The 7,986-nt window shown below is 45.2% G+C and overlaps 1 long non-coding RNA gene across 1 annotated transcript; it reads left to right on the top strand.

Moving 5' to 3' along the window:
* Positions 1-604: 604 nt before the first annotated feature.
* LOC148977694 (uncharacterized) lies at positions 605-6,005 on the top strand. The gene is made up of 2 exons (XR_016169470.1): positions 605-781; positions 5,697-6,005. It is a non-coding gene; the product is annotated as an uncharacterized LOC148977694 (long non-coding RNA).
* The last annotated feature ends 1,981 nt before the right edge of the window (positions 6,006-7,986 follow it).

Raw genomic sequence — 7,986 nt, 5'->3', positions numbered from 1 at the left:
CTGCCATCTTAACGCAAAGGAATGGACATTCCTCCAGCGTCGGCCGTCGCAACAGGCAGTAAGTAAGTTAAGCCACGCTGCAGATCCAGTCCCGGCTGATCCACACTCTCAAACATCTGCCGGGTCAACTCTGTGAGTGCTTAGCTGAAAACTTTCGCGTCCCTGATTGAACTTCGCATCGCTTCAATCGTTGAATGTCGAGCATTTACGCTATCCGGATACTAATTGTGATCGACATAAATAGTTTCTGTACAATGATTTGCGTTCCTTAAACGCGATGCTTCTTTATGGCGTAAAACTCACACGTAAACAGTAGGGCTGGGAATCGATTCTAAAAGAATTGATTCCTCGATCCCAAAAAGAATCGATTCCTCGATCCGAGGCGTTAGGAATATAGAGTCGATTCCAAAGCTAGGAATCGATTCCATTAACAGGAATCGACTCCTCTTTTAAGATTTCAGAAGTTCAGACCAATTCTAACCCGCAGCTTCACCATTTGGTTTACTAATCCAGAACGAATAAATCGGCAGGGAACCACCCTTAGAAATGACAAATAAATAAATGAGAAACAACGGAGCTTTTACACTAGGCTCGTTACGGTGAAATGCCATATATGGTTTGTATCCTGTGTTTGCAGCGGTCCGAGCGCATTTGTCCCCGACGCCCCCCGCAGCGTGGGTCCGGTTCCACACCCAATTTAATTCTATCGAACCTTGGTGCGTTCGCGTGCATCTTATGTCATTGCAAACGTGCACGGCGCTCGATGGAAAGCAGAACGTGGGTAAATATTGTGTATTTACTTATTTATTTTTAGTAAAATTGCTTCTATTATGCGCAGTTAAGTGAACAATACAGGTTTATTGTACGTGTGTCGCATAAGGTGGTTTTCTGCTGCTTGCAAACGGACCCTTAAGAATACAGTGGATTTACAAATATGTTGCTCTGATTCCACGTACAATGCTCGAATACACTGCAGGCTCACTCTCGCTCGTATCCAGGGTAATTCCTCAACACTATCATCCCTTACTTATTTAACTGAATACATCACAATAAGCTAAAACGCATGCACAGGATACCTTATTTCCTGAACAAGGGCGCACCCGAGTCCGTGCTGGGTAGTCAGTACTACCACCACCTCCTCCAGGTAGTCTCGGGTCCGGTACCCCAGTGCGCACCCGGTTCCCATAATGGCGTTCACATTAGCGATTTTTCATGCGAACCATTCCCCGTTACGGACTTAACTGCCAGGGTGAAAGTTCCCTAAGCCATTTTGAAACGTTAACCCTCTGAGACCTAAGGGTATTTTTACAATAAATTTTCCGTCTGGTGTCATTTACTAAAAAAGCTTGTAAAATATCAACCCTTTGGTGCACAGACAATTGACACACCTCTTTTTTTTCAGGACAAATTGAACTTTCAGCATATTTGTGTTACATTGATGTCACCTAAATGTAAAATAAGTTATGGGACCATAAAGACAAATGAAAAAATAAATCGGAAATGGAATCACTCAAATATTTATTGAAATCACACACAAATAAATAAAAGCTAAGCAATTTTCCTCTGGAAAATAGTTTGTTCATGTCTTTGGAGTCCTGGAGCACAGGAATAAACATTATAACTTGTACAGAACAAAAAATATTGACATTTTTCCAAAAGAAGTCCAGGCGTTCACTGGTGAAATTCACTGGTGCCAAGCCTCAAAACAGTTCCTATCAGCAATCACACAGAGGGCTACATCACAGGTTTTGCATTTCTATTTTATTTATTCTTTTATTTATTATGTTCTTTTTATTCTTTTATAATACATTTATACTACTATAATACTTTTTTACAGTAAATAAATAAATGGCACTTCAGCTGGGTCTATCCTGGTAATCTAGTTCCTCATCTGTCAAAAAGCTCTGTTCTCCTGAAAATCCATCATCCTGCAATGCACCAAAATAGACCAGCGCTTTATTTACGTCCATTTCGCTGTGTTTCTCTGTGAATCGCGCGTCTCCGTGAGTCTCTCTATCTCTCTACACTATATCAGCGCTTGGTTCATGCGTAATGACGCACACCAATGTTTACAACGGATCAGCCTGTAATTGGTCAAAAACCATCACGTGAAAACATCACGTGATATCCAGGATGTCCGCTAGCATCGAGCTAGCGGCAAAAATGACCGAATATTTATGAATTATGGGCTTCAAGATTATCAAAGTTTGACATAAAGCGTTTGGATTTATTGCTGAAAACCTCTGAAAGGAAGCACAAGTTCCAGGCTGGATAGAAAACCTTCTGTAAAGGCTAGAAAGACCCGAAAGACACCCCCGTGATGGCTAGCTCGTTAGCTTTCTGCTGGAAAAAACGGTAAGAAAATCGATAAATCTGTCATCGAGTTATGTAAACATTTATCGGAGGTGACGTGTGGCATCGTCGACGACGCCGTCGGGCTCAGGGGGTTAATAAAGATGTGCATAATCCTGCAAAGATTAAATCTCCCCTCTTTTTCGCATCTTTGTTTGCGCTCAAGAAGATGATAATCGGCCAGCCAGGCCCCAATCTACTTCCCGCTTTTGCTCGGCTTCACACCACAGCTCATTTGCACAGGTACGTTTCTCCACTGCCCAGCAGTGACGTCTACTCTGCTCCCACTAAAGCTCTGTTTCTCCGGCTAATTTTCTATACTGCCCCAGCAGTGACGTCTCCTCTGCTCCCACTGGAGCTCTGTTTCTCTGGCTAATTTTCTCCACCGCCCCAGCAGTGACGTCTCCTCTGCTCCCAAAGGAGCTCCGTTTCTCTGACTAATTTTTCTACTCTGCCCCAGCAGTGGTGTCTCATCTGCTCCCACAGGAGCTCTGTTTCTCTGACTAATTTTTCTACTTTGCACCAACAGTGATGTCTCATCCGCTCCCACAGAAGCTCTGTTTCTCTGACTAATTTTTCTACTTTGCCCCAACAGTGATTTATCATCTGCTCCCACAGGAGCTGTGTTTCTCTGACTAATTTTTCTACTCTGCCCCAGCAGTGATGTCTACTCTGCTCCCACAGGAGCTCTGTTTCTCTGACTAATTTTTCTACTCTGCCCCAGCAGTGATGTCTACTCTGCTCCCACAGGAGCTCCGTTTCTCTGGCTAATCTTTTCTACTCTGCCCCAGCAGTGATGTCTACTCTGCTCCCACAGGAGCCGTGTTTCTTTTGGCTAGTTTTTCTACTCTGCCCCAGCAGTGATGTCTCATCTGCTCCCACTGAAGCTCTGTTTCTCCGGCTAATTTTCTATACTGCCCCAGCAGTGACGTCTCCTCTGCTCCCACTGGAGCTCTGTTTCTCTGGCTAATTTTCTCCACCGCCCCAGCAGTGATGTCTCCTCTGCCCCCACAGGAGCTCTGTTTCTCTGGCCAATCTTTTATACTCTGCCCCAGCAGTGATGTCTCATCTGCTCCCACAAGAGCCGTGTTTCTTTCGGCTAATTTTCTACTCTGCCCCAGCAGTGATGTCTCATCTGCTCCCACAGGAGCTCTGTTTCTCTGGCTAATCTTTTCTACTCTGCCCCAGCAGTGATGTCTACTCTGCTCCCACAGGAGCTCCGTTTCTCTGGCCAATCTTTTATACTCTGCCCCAGCAGTGATGTCTCATCTGCTCCCACAAGAGCCGTGTTTTTTTTTTTTTCGGCTAATTTTCTACTCTGCCCCAGCAGTGATGTCTCATCTGCTCCCACAGGAGCTCTGTTTCTCTGGCTAATCTTTTCTACTCTGCCCCAGCAGTGATGTCTACTCTGCTCCCACAGGAGCCGTGTTTCTTTCGGCTAATTTTTCTACTCTACCCCAGCAGTGACGTCTCATCTGCTCCCACTGAAGCTCTGTTTCTCTGGCTAATTTTTCTACTCTGCCCCAGCAGTGATGTCTCATCTGCTCCTACAGGAGCTCTGTTTCTCTGAATAATTCTCATATGAGCTCTGTTTCTCTGGTTATTTTTTCTACACTGACACAGCAGTGATGTCTACTCTGCTCCCACTGGAGCTCTCTTTCTCTGACTAATTTTTACTCGGCCCCAGCAGTGATGTCTACTCTGCTCCCACTGGAGCTCTCTTACTCTGGCTTATTTTCTACACTGCTATAACAGTGACGTCCCCTCTGCTCCCACTGGAGCCCTGTTTCTCTGGCTAACTTTCTACACTGCCACAGCAGTGTCGTCTCCTCTGCTCCATCTGAAACTCTTTTCTCTGGCTAATTTTCTTCACCGTCACAGCAATGATGTCTACTCTGCTCCCATAGGAGCTCCGTTTCTCTGGCTAATTTACTACACCGCCACAGCAGTGACGTCTCCTCTGCTCCCACAGATGCTCTGTTTCTCTGGATAATTTTCTACACTGCTCAAGCAGTGACCTCTTCTCTGCTCCCGCAGGAGCTCTGTTCCTCTGGCTTATTTTCTACACTGCTATAACAATGATGTTTTCTCTCCAGTACATCACCATTTAGAATTATTATTCCTGCTAAAACCCTTAATTGATTATTTCCTCTGTCCAGCAAGCTTGGTCTCCAAGCTAACGTCGCACGCATCAAAATTTATCCTCCAAGCGGTATCTCCCAGGACCCTTCAATCCTATATTACCGCTTGGAGGTAACATAAAGAAAGGAAACGATAAATATAACGTCTCTTATAACTTGCCTTCCCCCGATTTTTCTCTTTCCAATCAAATCTTTTATCTCCTATTAAAGGTTATTTGAGCGGCAATCCAGTTTTTCCCATAAACTGTCGTACGGCACTACTTCTGTGGAGTTAAACAATTCACAAACCCTGATTAAAGGGATCCAAAGATCCCAGCCCACCCGCCCCCGACTCCGGACACCCCATAACACTGGAAATTCTCATTAAATGTATTCGGCTTTCCGCATAAGCTACCAGCCCTTCAGTTCCGCTCACACACTCAATGCCACGTTTAAATTACCCTTTTTCGTTTTTCTTAGACACTCAAAAAACCGCCATCACTTTATGAGCAGAGTGAGTGCTTTCCCAGAGGAGCCCTTACATTTTTCTCCTTCATCCAGCGAGCAGTTGGTCTCACAGCGGATGCAGTGTGAGAAAAATCTCCTGGGCAAGCACTCAATTTTTCCACTTTTCAGTTTTCCTTCTTCCATCCAGCGAGCATCGGTCTCACAGCGGATGGAGTGAGAGCTTTCCCAGTAGAGCACTTAAAATTTTCTCTTTCATCCAGCGAGCAGTTGGTCTCACAGCGGACGGACATGAGAAAATTTCCTGGGCAAACACTCATTTTCCCCTCTTGTCAGGTTTCCTCTTTCCGTCCAGCGAGCATTAGTCTCACAGCGGACGGAGTGAGAGCTTTCCCAGTAGAGCACTTAAAATTTTCTCTTTCATCCAGCGAGCAGCTGGTCTCACAGCGGATGGAATACGAGAAATCTCCTGGGCAAACACTCATTTTCCCCTCTTGTCAGGTTTCCTCTTTCCGTCCAGCGAGCATTGGTCTCACAGCGGACGGAGTGAGAGCTTTCCCAGTAGAGCACTTAAATTTTCTCTCTTTCATCCGGTGAGCATTCGGTCTCACCGTGGACGAGAGTACGAGAAAATCTCCTGGATAAGCACTCATTTTCCTCTTTTCAGGTTTCCTCTTTCCGTCCAGCGAGCATTGGTCTCACATCGGACGGAGCGAGAAAGTTCCAGGTAGAGCACTCATGTTTTCTCTTTCATTTCAGCGAATATTTGGTCTTACAGTGGATGCAGCGCGAAAACCTCCTGGACAAGTATACAACAACCACACCTTGTTCGCAGTCAACAAGGGCCATCAGTCCAGGCAGTGAGCCAACATCACGGGCCTCCCTGACCAAGCATCCAGGCCCCTTCTCGAGATGCCAGCCCGCCATTTCTTGGCACTCTTTGGGGGGTCTTTAGTCCGGCGGCTGTCCTCTGCTCTTTAGCCTTTTGGGGGGAGTACTCTGGGTTCGGGCAGAATTCCGAGCACGGAGCCCTCCCTCCGGACAGCACGCCAAATACGCATTGAATCTTACTCACTCAAAATTATATGTAAGTGTGAACTCGTGAAATGAAGTTTTGTTAATAACTAAGTTCGGGAGGAGCACGTTCAGATAATTAACACGAGTGGACGGCAATCAGCAATCAGCAACCAATGATAAGAGGGTATATATAGACTCAGCAGTCTTACCTCGATCCATTGGCAGTTTGCAGCATCCCTCCTCCACCCCTTCTCCACACTTCTAGTCCTGCACACTCCTCTTTCTAAAAAATCACTTGCATACGGGGGGAGTACTCTGGGTTCGGGCAGAATTCCGAGCACGGAGCCCTCCCTCCGGACAGCACGCCAAATACGCATTGAATCTTACTCACTCAAAATTATATGTAAGTGTGAACTCGTGAAATAGAATGAAAACTCACTGAATCGTTGCTTGTATGAAAAGATTCAGTCTGGAACTCAGTCAGAAAAGTTCTATTTGTTCTTGTTCTGGAACTCAGTTCACTTTGTTGAACTCCGGTAAGATTTCTCTGTTGAAATCTTTTGTTGCAGTTCTTGATTCAGGTAAGATTTCTCTATCCGGGTCACAAGACACCATGTGTAGTGAAGTTTTATTCTTCCACGCAACAGACCAAGAGACTCTTGAGGTATCTTTTACACAGAAGTTCTTTATTGCGTCGCTGTAGTCATCTCAAGGATAGTCTAACTTAAAAGAACCTTACATTCTAATTTATACATTTCAAAGAGGGTGGGATTACATGAAGCTGGAGACACTGAGACAAAGCAAATGGTAATGCATGTGACCCTGGAGCTCCAAGACAAATGGTAAATGGTCTCAGACATTACAGTAGCAGCTGTTCTAACTTCAAACAGGCATTTTCACACGGTGAGACGAGAAACAGGAAAAGCATGGCTTTCCCGTGTGGTCAAAGGACAATCAGGAGGGTCACACTGGGAATTCCTACTGTTTTCAGACTTGTGACAAATTTGTAATCTCACATACTGATAACATTTTTTTCAGAATCGATCCAATCCGATAGCAAAAATGTAGAAACCGATACCGATCTGATACCAGTGCAGTTTTTTTTTTTTTTTTTGGGGGGGGGATATCAAGTAGAACTCAAACAGTAAGTAGAACAGGTAAGGATCTTCACAGTGCAGCCACTCTCTTTGGTTCACAGGAGGGAGACAGTGGGTTAAACGATTACTTTACCAGCGATGCTGCATGCTTCTGGGCTTAAACAGTAAGTAGAACAGGTAAGGATCTTCACAGTGCAGGCACTCTTTTTGATTCACATGAGGGAGACAGTGGGTTAAAAGATTACTTTACCAGCGATGCTATATGCTTCTGGACTCAAACAGTAAGTAGAACAGGTAAGGGTCTTCACAGTGCAAGCACTTTCTTTGGTTCACAGGAGGAAGACAGTGGGTTAAAGGATTACTTCACCAGCGATGCTGCACGCTTCTGGACTCAAACAGTAAGTAGAAGAGGTAAGGATCTTCACAGTGCAAGCACTTTCTTTGTTCAGCTGTATCACCCTGGGCTTCGGATGGAGAGCAGATATAATAACTTTCCACAAACGTGCATGGATTGGGGTCACTTCTCAGCAAAGGCACAGCACACTCGTGTTCACTTCAATTCCACAGCCATAAATTAATGTGTATCAATAAAGGCAAGAGCACTGCAATTCACTCACACGATAGGGCTAATCAGAGGCCTCACTCCATTTGTTGCGCTTGATTTACGAGGGGGGGGGGGGATTTCACTTTCAATTCCTCCACAACACACTCTGAAACACCAAAAGTCAGATCCTCATCATCTTGCTCATAAGATGAAATCAGTTCACTTATCTTTTCTCTGTCCTTCCACCGCACAGATCCAGTCGATAGCTCAGTCCAGCAGTCTTCCCACAGACGATCACTCTGATCCAGCAAACTTAAATGGGTGATCTCCACAGCCCAACGATCTTCCCGAGGAAGTCTGTATCCAACACTGCTCAGAGTCAACCCACTTC

The sequence above is a fragment of the Pimephales promelas genome, chromosome 8 (genome assembly GCF_988280905.1).
Source record: "Pimephales promelas chromosome 8, fPimPro1.hap1.1, whole genome shotgun sequence".
NCBI lineage: Eukaryota > Metazoa > Chordata > Actinopteri > Cypriniformes > Leuciscidae > Pimephales > Pimephales promelas.
Note: the sequence above shows the minus strand (reverse complement) of the source record. Positions and strands in the feature narration are given on the sequence as shown.